Source organism: Eleutherodactylus coqui, chromosome 13, assembly GCF_035609145.1.
Source record: "Eleutherodactylus coqui strain aEleCoq1 chromosome 13, aEleCoq1.hap1, whole genome shotgun sequence".
Lineage (NCBI taxonomy): Eukaryota > Metazoa > Chordata > Amphibia > Anura > Eleutherodactylidae > Eleutherodactylus > Eleutherodactylus coqui.
In genome coordinates, this window is record NC_089849.1 from 43,389,736 (window position 1) to 43,410,508 (window position 20,773).

The 20,773-nt window shown below is 43.3% G+C and overlaps 2 non-coding genes across 2 annotated transcripts; both read left to right on the forward strand.

Annotated features, from left to right (window-relative positions):
- Positions 1 to 13,513: 13,513 nt before the first annotated feature.
- TRNAC-GCA (transfer RNA cysteine (anticodon GCA)) lies at positions 13,514 to 13,585 on the forward strand. Its single transcript has one exon. It is a non-coding gene; the product is annotated as a tRNA-Cys (tRNA).
- Positions 13,586 to 15,371: 1,786 nt separating this feature from the next.
- TRNAC-GCA (transfer RNA cysteine (anticodon GCA)) lies at positions 15,372 to 15,443 on the forward strand. The gene has a single exon. It is a non-coding gene; the product is annotated as a tRNA-Cys (tRNA).
- The last annotated feature ends 5,330 nt before the right edge of the window (positions 15,444 to 20,773 follow it).

The following is a 20,773-nucleotide window of genomic DNA, read 5'->3' on the forward strand; positions in this document are numbered from 1 at the left end:
TGAGAAATTGGTTTCCTCAGAACATTACTTTTTAAGAACCAGTGAGCCCAATCATAAGCCAAGGGGGTATAGCTCAGTGGAAGAGCATTCGACTGCAGATCGAGAGGTCCCTGGTTCAAATCCGGGTGCCCCCTTCAAGTGCCAGCTTTACTAATGCCATCCAACGATATGGTTACCTTTCCAAGAAAGCTCTCCTTCAACTTGTTACCCTTGAGCATTTTTCTCATGCAGAACTTGTCATCCACTCTCTCACTGGCAATCTTCATTGGTAGGGATTTCAACAAGCATCCTTACTTTTGAGAAATTGGTTTCCTCAGAACATTACTTTTTAAGAACCAGTGAGCCCAATCATAAGCCAAGGGGGCATAGCTTCAAATCTGGGTGCCCCCTTCAAGTGCCAGCTTTACTCATGCTATTCAACGATATGGTTACCTTTCCAAGAAAGCTCTTCTTCAACTTGTTACCCTTGAGCCTATTTCTCATGCAGAGTCATCCACTCTCTCACTGGCAATCTTTATTGGTAGGGATTTCAACAAGCATCGTTACTTTTGAGAAATTGGTTTCCTCAGAACATTACTTTTTAAGAACCAGTGAGCCCAATCATAAGCCAAGGGGGTATAGCTCAGTGGAAGAGCATTCGACTGCAGATCGAGAGGTCCCTGGTTCAAATCCGGGTGCCCCCTTCAAGTGCCAGCTTTACTAATGCCATCCAACGATATGGTTACCTTTCCAAGAAAGCTCTCCTTCAACTTGTTACCCTTGAGCATTTTTCTCATGCAGAACTTGTCATCCACTCTCTCACTGGCAATCTTCATTGGTAGGGATTTCAACAAGCATCCTTACTTTTGAGAAATTGGTTTCCTCAGAACATTACTTTTTAAGAACCAGTGAGCCCAATCATAAGCCAAGGGGGCATAGCTTCAAATCTGGGTGCCCCCTTCAAGTGCCAGCTTTACTCATGCTATTCAACGATATGGTTACCTTTCCAAGAAAGCTCTTCTTCAACTTGTTACCCTTGAGCCTATTTCTCATGCAGAGTCATCCACTCTCTCACTGGCAATCTTTATTGGTAGGGATTTCAACAAGCATCCTTAATTTTGAGAAATTGGTTTCCTCAGAACATTACTTTTTAAGAACCAGTGAGCCCAATCATAAGCCAAGGGGGTATAGCTCAGTGGAAGAGCATTCGACTGCAGATCGAGAGGTTCCTGGTTCAAATCCGGGTGCCCCCTTCAAGTGCCAGCTTTACTAATGCCATCCAACGATATGGTTACCTTTCCAAGAAAGCTCTCCTTCAACTTGTTACCCTTGAGCATTTTTCTCATGCAGAACTTGTCATCCACACTCTCACTGGCAATCTTCATTGGTAGGGATTTCAACAAGCATCCTTACTTTTGAGAAATTGGTTTCCTCAGAACATTACTTTTTAAGAACCAGTGAGCCCAATCATAAGCCAAGGGGGTATAGCTCAGTGGAACAGCATTCGACTGCAGATCGAGAGGTCCCTGGTTCAAATCCGGGTGCCCCCTTCAAGTGCCAGCTTTACTAATGCCATCCAACGATATGGTTACCTTTCCAAGAAAGCTCTCCTTCAACTTGTTACCCTTGAGCATTTTTCTCATGCAGAACTTGTCATCCACTCTCTCACTGGCAATCTTCATTGGTAGGGATTTCAACAAGCATCCTTACTTTTGAGAAATTGGTTTCCTCAGAACATTACTTTTTAAGAACCAGTGAGCCCAATCATAAGCCAAGGGGGCATAGCTTCAAATCTGGGTGCCCCCTTCAAGTGCCAGCTTTACTCATGCTATTCAACGATATGGTTACCTTTCCAAGAAAGCTCTTCTTCAACTTGTTACCCTTGAGCCTATTTCTCATGCAGAGTCATCCACTCTCTCACTGGCAATCTTTATTGGTAGGGATTTCAACAAGCATCCTTACTTTTGAGAAATTGGTTTCCTCAGAACATTACTTTTTAAGAACCAGTGAGCCCAATCATAAGCCAAGGGGGCATAGCTTCAAATCTGGGTGCCCCCTTCAAGTGCCAGCTTTACTCATGCTATTCAACGATATGGTTACCTTTCCAAGAAAGCTCTTCTTCAACTTGTTACCCTTGAGCCTATTTCTCATGCAGAGTCATCCACTCTCTCACTGGCAATCTTTATTGGTAGGGATTTCAACAAGCATCCTTAATTTTGAGAAATTGGTTTCCTCAGAACATTACTTTTTAAGAACCAGTGAGCCCAATCATAAGCCAAGGGGGTATAGCTCAGTGGAAGAGCATTCGACTGCAGATCGAGAGGTTCCTGGTTCAAATCCGGGTGCCCCCTTCAAGTGCCAGCTTTACTAATGCCATCCAACGATATGGTTACCTTTCCAAGAAAGCTCTCCTTCAACTTGTTACCCTTGAGCATTTTTCTCATGCAGAACTTGTCATCCACACTCTCACTTGCAATCTTCATTGGTAGGGATTTCAACAAGCATCCTTACTTTTGAGAAATTGGTTTCCTCAGAACATTACTTTTTAAGAACCAGTGAGCCCAATCATAAGCCAAGGGGGTATAGCTCAGTGGAAGAGCCTTCGACTGCAGATCGAGAGGTCCCTGGTTCAAATCCAGGTGCCCCCTTCAAGTGCCAGCTTTACTAATGCCATCCAACGATATGGTTACCTTTCCAAGAAAGCTCTCCTTCAACTTGTTACCCTTGAGCATTTTTCTCATGCAGAACTTGTCATCCACTCTCTCACTGGCAATCTTCATTGGTAGGGATTTCAACAAGCATCCTTACTTTTGAGAAATTGGTTTCCTCAGAACATTACTTTTTAAGAACCAGTGAGCCCAATCATAAGCCAAGGGGCATAGCTTCAAATCTGGGTGCCCCCTTCAAGTGCCAGCTTTACTCATGCTATTCAACGATATGGTTACCTTTCCAAGAAAGCTCTTCTTCAACTTGTTACCCTTGAGCATTTTTCTCATGCAGAACTTGTCATCCACTCTCTCACTGGCAATCTTCATTGGTAGGGATTTCAACAAGCATCCTTACTTTTGAGAAATTGGTTTCCTCAGAACATTACTTTTTAAGAACCAGTGAGCCCAATCATAAGCCAAGGGGGCATAGCTTCAAATCTGGGTGCCCCCTTCAAGTGCCAGCTTTACTAATGCCATCCAACGATATGGTTACCTTTCCAAGAAAGCTCTCCTTCAACTTGTTACCCTTGAGCCTATTTATCATGCAGAGTCATCCACTCTCTCACTGGCAATCTTTATTGGTAGGGATTTCAACAAGCATCCTTACTTTTGAGAAATTGGTTTCCTCAGAACATTACTTTTTAAGAACCAGTGAGCCCAATCATAAGCCAAGGGGGTATAGCTCAGTGGAAGAGCATTCGACTGCAGATGGAGAGGTCCCTGGTTCAAATCCGGGTGCCCCCTTCAAGTGCCAGCTTTACTAATGCCATCCAACGATATGGTTACCTTTCCAAGAAAGCTCTCCTTCAACTTGTTACCCTTGAGCATTTTTCTCATGCAGAACTTGTCATCCACTCTCTCACTGGCAATCTTCATTGGTAGGGATTTCAACAAGCATCCTTACTTTTGAGAAATTGGTTTCCTCAGAACATTACTTTTTAAGAACCAGTGAGCCCAATCATAAGCCAAGGGGGCATAGCTTCAAATCTGGGTGCCCCCTTCAAGTGCCAGCTTTACTCATGCTATTCAACGATATGGTTACCTTTCCAAGAAAGCTCTTCTTCAACTTGTTACCCTTGAGCCTATTTCTCATGCAGAGTCATCCACTCTCTCACTGGCAATCTTTATTGGTAGGGATTTCAACAAGCATCCTTAATTTTGAGAAATTGGTTTCCTCAGAACATTACTTTTTAAGAACCAGTGAGCCCAATCATAAGCCAAGGGGGTATAGCTCAGTGGAAGAGCATTCGACTGCAGATCGAGAGGTTCCTGGTTCAAATCCGGGTGCCCCCTTCAAGTGCCAGCTTTACTAATGCCATCCAACGATATGGTTACCTTTCCAAGAAAGCTCTCCTTCAACTTGTTACCCTTGAGCATTTTTCTCATGCAGAACTTGTCATCCACACTCTCACTGGCAATCTTCATTGGTAGGGATTTCAACAAGCATCCTTACTTTTGAGAAATTGGTTTCCTCAGAACATTACTTTTTAAGAACCAGTGAGCCCAATCATAAGCCAAGGGGGTATAGCTCAGTGGAAGAGCATTCGACTGCAGATCGAGAGGTCCCTGGTTCAAATCCGGGTGCCCCCTTCAAGTGCCAGCTTTACTAATGCCATCCAACGATATGGTTACCTTTCCAAGAAAGCTCTCCTTCAACTTGTTACCCTTGAGCATTTTTCTCATGCAGAACTTGTCATCCACTCTCTCACTGGCAATCTTCATTGGTAGGGATTTCAACAAGCATCCTTACTTTTGAGAAATTGGTTTCCTCAGAACATTACTTTTTAAGAACCAGTGAGCCCAATCATAAGCCAAGGGGGCATAGCTTCAAATCTGGGTGCCCCCTTCAAGTGCCAGCTTTACTCATGCTATTCAACGATATGGTTACCTTTCCAAGAAAGCTCTTCTTCAACTTGTTACCCTTGAGCCTATTTCTCATGCAGAGTCATCCACTCTCTCACTGGCAATCTTTATTGGTAGGGATTTCAACAAGCATCGTTACTTTTGAGAAATTGGTTTCCTCAGAACATTACTTTTTAAGAACCAGTGAGCCCAATCATAAGCCAAGGGGGTATAGCTCAGTGGAAGAGCATTCGACTGCAGATCGAGAGGTCCCTGGTTCAAATCCGGGTGCCCCCTTCAAGTGCCAGCTTTACTAATGCCATCCAACGATATGGTTACCTTTCCAAGAAAGCTCTCCTTCAACTTGTTACCCTTGAGCATTTTTCTCATGCAGAACTTGTCATCCACTCTCTCACTGGCAATCTTCATTGGTAGGGATTTCAACAAGCATCCTTACTTTTGAGAAATTGGTTTCCTCAGAACATTACTTTTTAAGAACCAGTGAGCCCAATCATAAGCCAAGGGGGCATAGCTTCAAATCTGGGTGCCCCCTTCAAGTGCCAGCTTTACTCATGCTATTCAACGATATGGTTACCTTTCCAAGAAAGCTCTTCTTCAACTTGTTACCCTTGAGCCTATTTCTCATGCAGAGTCATCCACTCTCTCACTGGCAATCTTTATTGGTAGGGATTTCAACAAGCATCCTTAATTTTGAGAAATTGGTTTCCTCAGAACATTACTTTTTAAGAACCAGTGAGCCCAATCATAAACCAAGGGGGTATAGCTCAGTGGAAGAGCATTCGACTGCAGATCGAGAGGTTCCTGTTTCAAATCCGGGTGCCCCCTTCAAGTGCCAGCTTTACTAATGCCATCCAACGATATGGTTACCTTTCCAAGAAAGCTCTCCTTCAACTTGTTACCCTTGAGCATTTTTCTCATGCAGAACTTGTCATCCACACTCTCACTGGCAATCTTCATTGGTAGGGATTTCAACAAGCATCCTTACTTTTGAGAAATTGGTTTCCTCAGAACATTACTTTTTAAGAACCAGTGAGCCCAATCATAAGCCAAGGGGGTATAGCTCAGTGGAAGAGCATTCGACTGCAGATCGAGAGGTCCCTGGTTCAAATCCGGGTGCCCCCTTCAAGTGCCAGCTTTACTAATGCCATCCAACGATATGGTTACCTTTCCAAGAAAGCTCTCCTTCAACTTGTTACCCTTGAGCATTTTTCTCATGCAGAACTTGTCATCCACTCTCTCACTGGCAATCTTCATTGGTAGGGATTTCAACAAGCATCCTTACTTTTGAGAAATTGGTTTCCTCAGAACATTACTTTTTAAGAACCAGTGAGCCCAATCATAAGCCAAGGGGGCATAGCTTCAAATCTGGGTGCCCCCTTCAAGTGCCAGCTTTACTCATGCTATTCAACGATATGGTTACCTTTCCAAGAAAGCTCTTCTTCAACTTGTTACCCTTGAGCCTATTTCTCATGCAGAGTCATCCACTCTCTCACTGGCAATCTTTATTGGTAGGGATTTCAACAAGCATCCTTACTTTTGAGAAATTGGTTTCCTCAGAACATTACTTTTTAAGAACCAGTGAGCCCAATCATAAGCCAAGGGGGCATAGCTTCAAATCTGGGTGCCCCCTTCAAGTGCCAGCTTTACTCATGCTATTCAACGATATGGTTACCTTTCCAAGAAAGCTCTTCTTCAACTTGTTACCCTTGAGCCTATTTCTCATGCAGAGTCATCCACTCTCTCACTGGCAATCTTTATTGGTAGGGATTTCAACAAGCATCCTTAATTTTGAGAAATTGGTTTCCTCAGAACATTACTTTTTAAGAACCAGTGAGCCCAATCATAAGCCAAGGGGGTATAGCTCAGTGGAAGAGCATTCGACTGCAGATCGAGAGGTTCCTGGTTTAAATCCGGGTGCCCCCTTCAAGTGCCAGCTTTACTAATGCCATCCAACGATATGGTTACCTTTCCAAGAAAGCTCTCCTTCAACTTGTTACCCTTGAGCATTTTTCTCATGCAGAACTTGTCATCCACACTCTCACTGGCAATCTTCATTGGTAGGGATTTCAACAAGCATCCTTACTTTTGAGAAATTGGTTTCCTCAGAACATTACTTTTTAAGAACCAGTGAGCCCAATCATAAGCCAAGGGGGTATAGCTCAGTGGAAGAGCATTCGACTGCAGATCGAGAGGTCCCTTGTCAAGTGCCAGCTTTACTAATGCCATCCAACGATATGGTTACCTTTCCAAGAAAGCTCTCCTTCAACTTGTTACCCTTGAGCATTTTTCTCATGCAGAACTTGTCATCCACTCTCTCACTGGCAATCTTCATTGGTAGGGATTTCAACAAGCATCCTTACTTTTGAGAAATTGGTTTCCTCAGAACATTACTTTTTAAGAACCAGTGAGCCCAATCATAAGCCAAGGGGGCATAGCTTCAAATCTGGGTGCCCCCTTCAAGTGCCAGCTTTACTCATGCTATTCAACGATATGGTTACCTTTCCAAGAAAGCTCTTCTTCAACTTGTTACCCTTGAGCCTATTTCTCATGCAGAGTCATCCACTCTCTCACTGGCAATCTTTATTGGTAGGGATTTCAACAAGCATCCTTACTTTTGAGAAATTGGTTTCCTCAGAACATTACTTTTTAAGAACCAGTGAGCCCAATCATAAGCCAAGGGGGCATAGCTTCAAATCTGGGTGCCCCCTTCAAGTGCCAGCTTTACTAATGCCATCCAACGATATGGTTACCTTTCCAAGAAAGCTCTCCTTCAACTTGTTACCCTTGAGCCTATTTCTCATGCAGAGTCATCCACTCTCTCACTGGCAATCTTTATTGGTAGGGATTTCAACAAGCATCCTTACTTTTGAGAAATTGGTTTCCTCAGAACATTACTTTTTAAGAACCAGTGAGCCCAATCATAAGCCAAGGGGGTATAGCTCAGTGGAAGAGCATTCGACTGCAGATCGAGAGGTCCCTGGTTCAAATCCGGGTGCCCCCTTCAAGTGCCAGCTTTACTAATGCCATCCAACGATATGGTTACCTTTCCAAGAAAGCTCTCCTTCAACTTGTTACCCTTGAGCATTTTTCTCATGCAGAACTTGTCATCCACTCTCTCACTGGCAATCTTCATTGGTAGGGATTTCAACAAGCATCCTTACTTTTGAGAAATTGGTTTCCTCAGAACATTACTTTTTAAGAACCAGTGAGCCCAATCATAAGCCAAGGGGCATAGCTTCAAATCTGGGTGCCCCCTTCAAGTGCCAGCTTTACTCATGCTATTCAACGATATGGTTACCTTTCCAAGAAAGCTCTTCTTCAACTTGTTACCCTTGAGCCTATTTCTCATGCAGAGTCATCCACTCTCTCACTGGCAATCTTTATTGGTAGGGATTTCAACAAGCATCCTTACTTTTGAGAAATTGGTTTCCTCAGAACATTACTTTTTAAGAACCAGTGAGCCCAATCATAAGCCAAGGGGGCATAGCTTCAAATCTGGGTGCCCCCTTCAAGTGCCAGCTTTACTAATGCCATCCAACGATACGGTTACCTTTCCAAGAAAGCTCTCCTTCAACTTGTTACCCTTGAGCCTATTTCTCATGCAGAGTCATCCACTCTCTCACTGGCAATCTTTATTGGTAGGGATTTCAACAAGCATCCTTACTTTTGAGAAATTGGTTTCCTCAGAACATTACTTTTTAAGAACCAGTGAGCCCAATCATAAGCCAAGGGGGCATAGCTTCAAATCTGGGTGCCCCCTTCAAGTGCCAGCTTTACTAATGCCATCCAACGATATGGTTACCGTTCCAAGAAAGCTCTCCTTCAACTTGTTACCCTTGAGCATTTTTCTCATGCAGAACTTGTCATCCACTCTCTCACTGGCAATCTTCATTGGTAGGGATTTCAACAAGCATCCTTACTTTTGAGAAATTGGTTTCCTCAGAACATTACTTTTTAAGAACCAGTGAGCCCAATCATAAGCCAAGGGGCATAGCTTCAAATCTGGGTGCCCCCTTCAAGTGCCAGCTTTACTCATGCCATCCAACGATATGGTTACCTTTCCAAGAAAGCTCTCCTTCAACTTGTTACCCTTGAGCATTTTTCTCATGCAGAACTTGTCATCCACTCTCTCACTGGCAATCTTCATTGGTAGGGATTTCAACAAGCATCCTTACTTTTGAGAAATTGGTTTCCTCAGAACATTACTTTTTAAGAACCAGTGAGCCCAATCATAAGCCAAGGGGCATAGCTTCAAATCTGGGTGCCCCCTTCAAGTGCCAGCTTTACTCATGCTATTCAACGATATGGTTACCTTTCCAAGAAAGCTCTTCTTCAACTTGTTACCCTTGAGCCTATTTCTCATGCAGAGTCATCCACTCTCTCACTGGCAATCTTTATTGGTAGGGATTTCAACAAGCATCCTTACTTTTGAGAAATTGGTTTCCTCAGAACATTACTTTTTAAGAACCAGTGAGCCCAATCATAAGCCAAGGGGGTATAGCTCAGTGGAAGAGCATTCGACTGCAGATCGAGAGGTCCCTGGTTCAAATCCGGGTGCTTCCTTCAAGTGCCAGCTTTACTAATGCCATCCAACGATATGGTTACCTTTCCAAGAAAGCTCTCCTTCAACTTGTTACCCTTGAGCATTTTTCTCATGCAGAACTTGTCATCCACTCTCTCACTGGCAATCTTCATTGGTAGGGATTTCAACAAGCATCCTTACTTTTGAGAAATTGGTTTCCTCAGAACATTACTTTTTAAGAACCAGTGAGCCCAATCATAAGCCAAGGGGCATAGCTTCAAATCTGGGTGCCCCCTTCAAGTGCCAGCTTTACTCATGCTATTCAACGATATGGTTACCTTTCCAAGAAAGCTCTTCTTCAACTTGTTACCCTTGAGCCTATTTCTCATGCAGAGTCATCCACTCTCTCACTGGCAATCTTTATTGGTAGGGATTTCAACAAGCATCCTTACTTTTGAGAAATTGGTTTCCTCAGAACATTACTTTTTAAGAACCAGTGAGCCCAATCATAAGCCAATGGGGCATAGCTTCAAATCTGGGTGCCCCCTTCAAGTGCCAGCTTTACTAATGCCATCCAACGATATGGTTACCTTTCCAAGAAAGCTCTCCTTCAACTTGTTACCCTTGAGCCTATTTCTCATGCAGAGTCATCCACTCTCTCACTGGCAATCTTTATTGGTAGGGATTTCAACAAGCATCCTTACTTTTGAGAAATTGGTTTCCTCAGAACATTACTTTTTAAGAACCAGTGAGCCCAATCATAAGCCAAGGGGGTATAGCTCAGTGGAAGAGCATTCGACTGCAGATCGAGAGGTCCCTGGTTCAAATCCGGGTGCCCCCTTCAAGTGCCAGCTTTACTAATGCCATCCAACGATATGGTTACCTTTCCAAGAAAGCTCTCCTTCAACTTGTTACCCTTGAGCATTTTTCTCATGCAGAACTTGTCATCCACTCTCTCACTGGCAATCTTCATTGGTAGGGATTTCAACAAGCATCCTTACTTTTGAGAAATTGGTTTCCTCAGAACATTACTTTTTAAGAACCAGTGAGCCCAATCATAAGCCAAGGGGCATAGCTTCAAATCTGGGTGCCCCCTTCAAGTGCCAGCTTTACTCATGCTATTCAACGATATGGTTACCTTTCCAAGAAAGCTCTTCTTCAACTTGTTACCCTTGAGCCTATTTCTCATGCAGAGTCATCCACTCTCTCACTGGCAATCTTTATTGGTAGGGATTTCAACAAGCATCCTTACTTTTGAGAAATTGGTTTCCTCAGAACATTACTTTTTAAGAACCAGTGAGCCCAATCATAAGCCAAGGGGGCATAGCTTCAAATCTGGGTGCCCCCTTCAAGTGCCAGCTTTACTAATGCCATCCAACGATACGGTTACCTTTCCAAGAAAGCTCTCCTTCAACTTGTTACCCTTGAGCTTATTTCTCATGCAGAGTCATCCACTCTCTCACTGGCAATCTTTATTGGTAGGGATTTCAACAAGCATCCTTACTTTTGAGAAATTGGTTTCCTCAGAACATTACTTTTTAAGAACCAGTGAGCCCAATCATAAGCCAAGGGGGCATAGCTTCAAATCTGGGTGCCCCCTTCAAGTGCCAGCTTTACTAATGCCATCCAACGATATGGTTACCGTTCCAAGAAAGCTCTCCTTCAACTTGTTACCCTTGAGCATTTTTCTCATGCAGAACTTGTCATCCACTCTCTCACTGGCAATCTTCATTGGTAGGGATTTCAACAAGCATCCTTACTTTTGAGAAATTGGTTTCCTCAGAACATTACTTTTTAAGAACCAGTGAGCCCAATCATAAGCTAAGGGGCATAGCTTCAAATCTGGGTGCCCCCTTCAAGTGCCAGCTTTACTCATGCCATCCAACGATATGGTTACCTTTCCAAGAAAGCTCTCCTTCAACTTGTTACCCTTGAGCATTTTTCTCATGCAGAACTTGTCATCCACTCTCTCACTGGCAATCTTCATTGGTAGGGATTTCAACAAGCATCCTTACTTTTGAGAAATTGGTTTCCTCAGAACATTACTTTTTAAGAACCAGTGAGCCCAATCATAAGCCAAGGGGCATAGCTTCAAATCTGGATGCCCCCTTCAAGTGCCAGCTTTACTCATGCTATTCAACGATATGGTTACCTTTCCAAGAAAGCTCTACTTCAACTTGTTACCCTTGAGCCTATTTCTCATGCAGAGTCATCCACTCTCTCACTGGCAATCATTATTGGTAGGGATTTCAACAAGCATCCTTACTTTTGAGAAATTGGTTTCCTCAGAACATTACTTTTTAAGAACCAGTGAGCCCAATCATAAGCCAAGGGGGTATAGCTCAGTGGAAGAGCATTCGACTGCAGATCGAGAGGTCCCTGGTTCAAATCCGGGTGCTTCCTTCAAGTGCCAGCTTTACTAATGCCATCCAACGATATGGTTACCTTTCCAAGAAAGCTCTCCTTCAACTTGTTACCCTTGAGCATTTTTCTCATGCAGAACTTGTCATCCACTCTCTCACTGGCAATCTTCATTGGTAGGGATTTCAACAAGCATCCTTACTTTTGAGAAATTGGTTTCCTCAGAACATTACTTTTTAAGAACCAGTGAGCCCAATCATAAGCCAAGGGGCATAGCTTCAAATCTGGGTGCCCCCTTCAAGTGCCAGCTTTACTCATGCTATTCAACGATATGGTTACCTTTCCAAGAAAGCTCTTCTTCAACTTGTTACCCTTGAGCCTATTTCTCATGCAGAGTCATCCACTCTCTCACTGGCAATCTTTATTGGTAGGGATTTCAACAAGCATCCTTACTTTTGAGAAATTGGTTTCCTCAGAACATTACTTTTTAAGAACCAGTGAGCCCAATCATAAGCCAAGGGGGCATAGCTTCAAATCTGGGTGCCCCCTTCAAGTGCCAGCTTTACTAATGCCATCCAACGATACGGTTACCTTTCCAAGAAAGCTCTCCTTCAACTTGTTACCCTTGAGCCTATTTCTCATGCAGAGTCATCCACTCTCTCACTGGCAATCTTTATTGGTAGGGATTTCAACAAGCATCCTTACTTTTGAGAAATTGGTTTCCTCAGAACATTACTTTTTAAGAACCAGTGAGCCCAATCATAAGCCAAGGGGGCATAGCTTCAAATCTGGGTGCCCCCTTCAAGTGCCAGCTTTACTAATGCCATCCAACGATATGGTTACCGTTCCAAGAAAGCTCTCCTTCAACTTGTTACCCTTGAGCATTTTTCTCATGCAGAACTTGTCATCCACTCTCTCACTGGCAATCTTCATTGGTAGGGATTTCAACAAGCATCCTTACTTTTGAGAAATTGGTTTCCTCAGAACATTACTTTTTAAGAACCAGTGAGCCCAATCATAAGCCAAGGGGCATAGCTTCAAATCTGGGTGCCCCCTTCAAGTGCCAGCTTTACTCATGCCATCCAACGATATGGTTACCTTTCCAAGAAAGCTCTCCTTCAACTTGTTACCCTTGAGCATTTTTCTCATGCAGAACTTGTCATCCACTCTCTCACTGGCAATCTTCATTGGTAGGGATTTCAACAAGCATCCTTACTTTTGAGAAATTGGTTTCCTCAGAACATTACTTTTTAAGAACCAGTGAGCCCAATCATAAGCCAAGGGGCATAGCTTCAAATCTGGGTGCCCCCTTCAAGTGCCAGCTTTACTCATGCTATTCAACGATATGGTTACCTTTCCAAGAAAGCTCTTCTTCAACTTGTTACCCTTGAGCCTATTTCTCATGCAGAGTCATCCACTCTCTCACTGGCAATCTTTATTGGTAGGGATTTCAACAAGCATCCTTACTTTTGAGAAATTGGTTTCCTCAGAACATTACTTTTTAAGAACCAGTGAGCCCAATCATAAGCCAAGGGGGTATAGCTCAGTGGAAGAGCATTCGACTGCAGATCGAGAGGTCCCTGGTTCAAATCCGGGTGCTTCCTTCAAGTGCCAGCTTTACTAATGCCATCCAACGATATGGTTACCTTTCCAAGAAAGCTCTCCTTCAACTTGTTACCCTTGAGCATTTTTCTCATGCAGAACTTGTCATCCACTCTCTCACTGGCAATCTTCATTGGTAGGGATTTCAACAAGCATCCTTACTTTTGAGAAATTGGTTTCCTCAGAACATTACTTTTTAAGAACCAGTGAGCCCAATCATAAGCCAAGGGGCATAGCTTCAAATCTGGGTGCCCCCTTCAAGTGCCAGCTTTACTCATGCTATTCAACGATATGGTTACCTTTCCAAGAAAGCTCTTCTTCAACTTGTTACCCTTGAGCCTATTTCTCATGCAGAGTCATCCACTCTCTCACTGGCAATCTTTATTGGTAGGGATTTCAACAAGCATCCTTACTTTTGAGAAATTGGTTTCCTCAGAACATTACTTTTTAAGAACCAGTGAGCCCAATCATAAGCGAAGGGGGTATAGCTCAGTGGAAGAGCATTCGACTGCAGATCGAGAGGTCCCTGGTTCAAATCCAGGTGCCCCCTTCAAGTGCCAGCTTTACTAATGCCATCCAACGATATGGTTACCTTTCCAAGAAAGCTCTCCTTCAACTTGTTACCCTTGAGCATTTTTCTCATGCAGAACTTGTCATCCACTCTCTCACTGGCAATCTTCATTGGTAGGGATTTCAACAAGCATCCTTACTTTTGAGAAATTGGTTTCCTCAGAACATTACTTTTTAAGAACCAGTGAGCCCAATCATAAGCCAAGGGGCATAGCTTCAAATCTGGGTGCCCCCTTCAAGTGCCAGCTTTACTCATGCTATTCAACGATATGGTTACCTTTCCAAGAAAGCTCTTCTTCAACTTGTTACCCTTGAGCCTATTTCTCATGCAGAGTCATCCACTCTCTCACTGGCAATCTTTATTGGTAGGGATTTCAACAAGCATCCTTACTTTTGAGAAATTGGTTTCCTCAGAACATTACTTTTTAAGAACCAGTGAGCCCAATCATAAGCCAAGGGGGCATAGCTTCAAATCTGGGTGCCCCCTTCAAGTGCCAGCTTTACTAATGCCATCCAACGATATGGTTACCGTTCCAAGAAAGCTCTCCTTCAACTTGTTACCCTTGAGCATTTTTCTCATGCAGAACTTGTCATCCACTCTCTCACTGGCAATCTTCATTGGTAGGGATTTCAACAAGCATCCTTACTTTTGAGAAATTGGTTTCCTCAGAACATTACTTTTTAAGAACCAGTGAGCCCAATCATAAGCCAAGGGGCATAGCTTCAAATCTGGGTGCCCCCTTCAAGTGCCAGCTTTACTCATGCCATCCAACGATATGGTTACCTTTCCAAGAAAGCTCTCCTTCAACTTGTTACCCTTGAGAATTTTTCTCATGCAGAACTTGTCATCCACTCTCTCACTGGCAATCTTCATTGGTAGGGATTTCAACAAGCATCCTTACTTTTGAGAAATTGGTTTCCTCAGAACATTACTTTTTAAGAACCAGTGAGCCCAATCATAAGCCAAGGGGCATAGCTTCAAATCTGGGTGCCCCCTTCAAGTGCCAGCTTTACTCATGCTATTCAACGATATGGTTACCTTTCCAAGAAAGCTCTTCTTCAACTTGTTACCCTTGAGCCTATTTCTCATGCAGAGTCATCCACTCTCTCACTGGCAATCTTTATTGGTAGGGATTTCAACAAGCATCCTTACTTTTGAGAAATTGGTTTCCTCAGAACATTACTTTTTAAGAACCAGTGAGCCCAATCATAAGCCAAGGGGGTATAGCTCAGTGGAAGAGCATTCGACTGCAGATCGAGAGGTCCCTGGTTCAAATCCGGGTGCTTCCTTCAAGTGCCAGCTTTACTAATGCCATCCAACGATATGGTTACCTTTCCAAGAAAGCTCTCCTTCAACTTGTTACCCTTGAGCATTTTTCTCATGCAGAACTTGTCATCCACTCTCTCACTGGCAATCTTCATTGGTAGGGATTTCAACAAGCATCCTTACTTTTGAGAAATTGGTTTCCTCAGAACATTACTTTTTAAGAACCAGTGAGCCCAATCATAAGCCAAGGGGCATAGCTTCAAATCTGGGTGCCCCCTTCAAGTGCCAGCTTTACTCATGCTATTCAACGATATGGTTACCTTTCCAAGAAAGCTCTTCTTCAACTTGTTACCCTTGAGCCTATTTCTCATGCAGAGTCATCCACTCTCTCACTGGCAATCTTTATTGGTAGGGATTTCAACAAGCATCCTTACTTTTGAGAAATTGGTTTCCTCAGAACATTACTTTTTAAGAACCAGTGAGCCCAATCATAAGCGAAGGGGGTATAGCTCAGTGGAAGAGCATTCGACTGCAGATCGAGAGGTCCCTGGTTCAAATCCAGGTGCCCCCTTCAAGTGCCAGCTTTACTAATGCCATCCAACGATATGGTTACCTTTCCAAGAAAGCTCTCCTTCAACTTGTTACCCTTGAGCATTTTTCTCATGCAGAACTTGTCATCCACTCTCTCACTGGCAATCTTCATTGGTAGGGATTTCAACAAGCATCCTTACTTTTGAGAAATTGGTTTCCTCAGAACATTACTTTTTAAGAACCAGTGAGCCCAATCATAAGCCAAGGGGCATAGCTTCAAATCTGGGTGCCCCCTTCAAGTGCCAGCTTTACTCATGCTATTCAACGATATGGTTACCTTTCCAAGAAAGCTCTTCTTCAACTTGTTACCCTTGAGCCTATTTCTCATGCAGAGTCATCCACTCTCTCACTGGCAATCTTTATTGGTAGGGATTTCAACAAGCATCCTTACTTTTGAGAAATTGGTTTCCTCAGAACATTACTTTTTAAGAACCAGTGAGCCCAATCATAAGCCAAGGGGGCATAGCTTCAAATCTGGGTGCCCCCTTCAAGTGCCAGCTTTACTTATGCCATCCAACGATATGGTTACCTTTCCAAGAAAGCTCTCCTTCAACTTGTTACCCTTGAGCCTATTTCTCATGCAGAGTCATCCACTCTCTCACTGGCAATCTTTATTGGTAGGGATTTCAACAAGCATCCTTACTTTTGAGAAATTGGTTTCCTCAGAACATTACTTTTTAAGAACCAGTGAGCCCAATCATAAGCCAAGGGGGCATAGCTTCAAATCTGGGTGCCCCCTTCAAGTGCCAGCTTTACTAATGCCATCCAACGATATGGTTACCTTTCCAAGAAAGCTCTCCTTCAACTTGTTACCCTTGAGCCTATTTCTCATGCAGAGTCATCCACTCTCTCACTGGCAATCTTTATTGGTAGGGATTTCAACAAGCATCCTTACTTTTGAGAAATTGGTTTCCTCAGAACATTACTTTTTAAGAACCAGTGAGCCCAATCATAAGCCAAGGGGGTATAGCTCAGTGGAAGAGCATTCGACTGCAGATCGAGAGGTCCCTGGTTCAAATCCGGGTGCCCCCTTCAAGTGCCAGCTTTACTAATGCCATCCAACGATATGGTTACCTTTCCAAGAAAGCTCTCCTTCAACTTGTTACCCTTGAGCATTTTTCTCATGCAGAACTTGTCATCCACTCTCTCACTGGCAATCTTCATTGGTAGGGATTTCAACAAGCATCCTTACTTTTGAGAAATTGGTTTCCTCAGAACATTACTTTTTAAGAACCAGTGAGCCCAATCATAAGCCAAGGGGCATAGCTTCAAATCTGGGTGCCCCCTTCAAGTGCCAGCTTTACTCATGCTATTCAACGATATGGTTACCTTTCCAAGAAAGCTCTCCTTCAACTTGTTACCCTTGAGCCTATTTCTCATGCAGAGTCATCCACTCTCTCACTGGCAATCTTTATTGGTAGGGATTTCAACAAGCATCCTTACTTTTGAGAAATTGGTTTCCTCAGAACATTACTTTTTAAGAACCAGTGAGCCCAATCATAAGTCAAGGGGGTATAGCTCAGTGGAAGAGCATTCGACTGCAGATCGAGAGGTCCCTGGTTCAAATCCGGGTGCCCCCTTCAAGTGCCAGCTTTACTAATGCCATCCAACGATATGGTTACCTTTCCAAGAAAGCTCTCCTTCAACTTGTTACCCTTGAGCATTTTTCTCATGCAGAACTTGTCATCCACTCTCTCACTGGCAATCTTCATTGGTAGGGATTTCAACAAGCATCCTTACTTTTGAGAAATTGGTTTCCTCAGAACATTACTTTTTAAGAACCAGTGAGCCCAATCATAAGCCAAGGGGCATAGCTTCAAATCTGGGTGCCCCCTTCAAGTGCCAGCTTTACTCATGCTATTCAACGATATGGTTACCTTTCCAAGAAAGCTCTCCTTCAACTTGTTACCCTTGAGCCTATTTCTCATGCAGAGTCATCCACTCTCTCACTGGCAATCTTTATTGGTAGGGATTTCAACAAGCATCCTTACTTTTGAGAAATTGGTTTCCTCAGAACATTACTTTTTAAGAACCAGTGAGCCCAATCATAAGCCAAGGGGGCATAGCTTCAAATCTGGGTGCCCCCTTCAAGTGCCAGCTTTACTAATGCCATCCAACGATATGGTTACCGTTCCAAGAAAGCTCTCCTTCAACTTGTTACCCTTGAGCATTTTTCTCATGCAGAACTTGTCATCCACTCTCTCACTGGCAATCTTCATTGGTAGGGATTTCAACAAGCATCCTTACTTTTGAGAAATTGGTTTCCTCAGAACATTACTTTTTAAGAACCAGTGAGCCCAATCATAAGCCAAGGGGCATAGCTTCAAATCTGGGTGCCCCCTTCAAGTGCCAGCTTTACTCATGCCATCCAACGATATGGTTACCTTTCCAAGAAAGCTCTCCTTCAACTTGTTACCCTTGAGCATTTTTCTCATGCAGAACTTGTCATCCACTCTCTCACTGGCAATCTTCATTGGTAGGGATTTCAACAAGCATCCTTACTTTTGAGAAATTGGTTTCCTCAGAACATTACTTTTTAAGAACCAGTGAGCCCAATCATAAGCCAAGGGGCATAGCTTCAAATCTGGGTGCCCCCTTCAAGTGCCAGCTTTACTCATGCTATTCAACGATATGGTTACCTTTCCAAGAAAGCTCTTCTTCAACTTGTTACCCTTGAGCCTATTTCTCATGCAGAGTCATCCACTCTCTCACTGGCAATCTTTATTGGTAGGGATTTCAACAAGCATCCTTACTTTTGAGAAATTGGTTTCCTCAGAACATTACTTTTTAAGAACCAGTGAGCCCAATCATAAGCCAAGGGGGTATAGCTCAGTGGAAGAGCATTCGACTGCAGATCGAGAGGTCCCTGGTTCAAATCCGGGTGCCCCCTTCAAGTGCCAGCTTTACTAATGCCATCCAACGATATGGTTACCTTTCCAAGAAAGCTCTCCTTCAACTTGTTACCCTTGAGCATTTTTCTCATGCAGAACTTGTCATCCACTCTCTCACTGGCAATCTTCATTGGTAGGGATTTCAACAAGCATCCTTACTTTTGAGAAATTGGTTTCCTCAGAACATTACTTTTTAAGAACCAGTGAGCCCAATCATAAGCCAAGGGGCATAGCTTCAAATCTGGGTGCCCCCTTCAAGTGCCAGCTTTACTCATGCTATTCAACGATATGGTTACCTTTCCAAGAAAGCTCTTCTTCAACTTGTTACCCTTGAGCCTATTTCTCATGCAGAGTCATCCACTCTCTCACTGGCAATCTTTATTGGTAGGGATTTCAACAAGCATCCTTACTTTTGAGAAATTGGTTTCCTCAGAACATTACTTTTTAAGAACCAGTGAGCCCAATCATAAGCCAAGGGGGCATAGCTTCAAATCTGGGTGCCCCCTTCAAGTGCCAGCTTTACTTATGCCATCCAACGATATGGTTACCTTTCCAAGAAAGCTCTCCTTCAACTTGTTACCCTTGAGCCTATTTCTCATGCAGAGTCATCCACTCTCTCACTGGCAATCTTTATTGGTAGGGATTTCAACAAGCATCCTTACTTTTGAGAAATTGGTTTCCTCAGAACATTACTTTTTAAGAACCAGTGAGCCCAATCATAAGCCAAGGGGGCATAGCTTCAAATCTGGGTGCCCCCTTCAAGTGCCAGCTTTACTAATGCCATCCAACGATATGGTTACCTTTCCAAGAAAGCTCTCCTTCAACTTGTTACCCTTGAGCCTATTTCTCATGCAGAGTCATCCACTCTCTCACTGGCAATCTTTATTGGTAGGGATTTCAACAAGCATCCTTACTTTTGAGAAATTGGTTTCCTCAGAACATTACTTTTTAAGAACCAGTGAGCCCAATCATAAGCCAAGGGGCATAGCTTCAAATCTGGGTGCCCCCTTCAAGTGCCAGCTTTACTCATGCTATTCAACGATATGGTTACCTTTCCAAGAAAGCTCTCCTTCAACTTGTTACCCTTGAGCATTTTTCTCATGCAGAACTTGTCATCCACTCTCTCACTGGCAATCTTCATTGGTAGGGATTTCAACAAGCATCCTTACTTTTGAGAAATTGGTTTCCTCAGAACATTACTTTTTAAGAACCAGTGAGCCCAATCATAAGCCAAGGGGCATAGCTTCAAATCTGGGTGCCCCCTTCAAGTGCCAGCTTTACTCATGCTATTCAACGATATGGTTACCTTTCCAAGAAAGCTCTCCTTCAACTTGTTACCCTTGAGCCTATTTCTCATGCAGAGTCATCCACTCTCTCACTGGCAATCTTTATTGGTAGGGATTTCAACAAGCATCCTTACTTTTGAGAAATTGGTTTCCTCAGAACATTACTTTTTAAGAACCAGTGAGCCCAATCATAAGTCAAGGGGGTATAGCTCAGTGGAAGAGCATTCGACTGCAGATCGAGAGGTCCCTGGTTCAAATCCGGGTGCCCCCTTCAAGTGCCAGCTTTACTAATGCCATCCAACGATATGGTTACCTTTCCAAGAAAGCTCTCCTTCAACTTGTTACCCTTGAGCATTTTTCTCATGCAGAACTTGTCATCCACTCTCTCACTGGCAATCTTCATTGGTAGGGATTTCAACAAGCATCCTTACTTTTGAGAAATTGGTTTCCTCAGAACATTACTTTTTAAGAACCAGTGAGCCCAATCATAAGCCAAGGGGCATAGCTTCAAATCTGGGTGCCCCCTTCAAGTGCCAGCTTTACTCATGCTATTCAACGATATGGTTACCTTTCCAAGAAAGCTCTCCTTCAACTTGTTACCCTTGAGCCTATTTCTCATGCAGAGTCATCCACTCTCTCACTGGCAATCTTTATTGGTAGGGATTTCAACAAGCATCCTTACTTTTGAGAAATTGGTTTCCTCAGAACATTACTTTTTAAGAACCAGTGAGCCCAATCATAAGCCAAGGGGGCATAGCTTCAAATCTGGGTGCCCCCTTCAAGTGCCAGCTTTACTAATGCCATCCAACGATATGGTTACCGTTCCAAGAAAGCTCTCCTTCAACTTGTTACCCTTGAGCATTTTTCTCATGCAGAACTTGTCATCCACTCTCTCACTGGCAATCTTCATTGGTAGGGATTTCAACAAGCATCCTTACTTTTGAGAAATTGGTTTCCTCAGAACATTACTTTTTAAGAACCAGTGAGCCCAATCATAAGCCAAGGGGCATAGCTTCAAATCTGGGTGCCCCCTTCAAGTGCCAGCTTTACTCATGCCATCCAACGATATGGTTACCTTTCCAAGAAAGCTCTCCTTCAACTTGTTACCCTTGAGCATTTTTCTCATGCAGAAC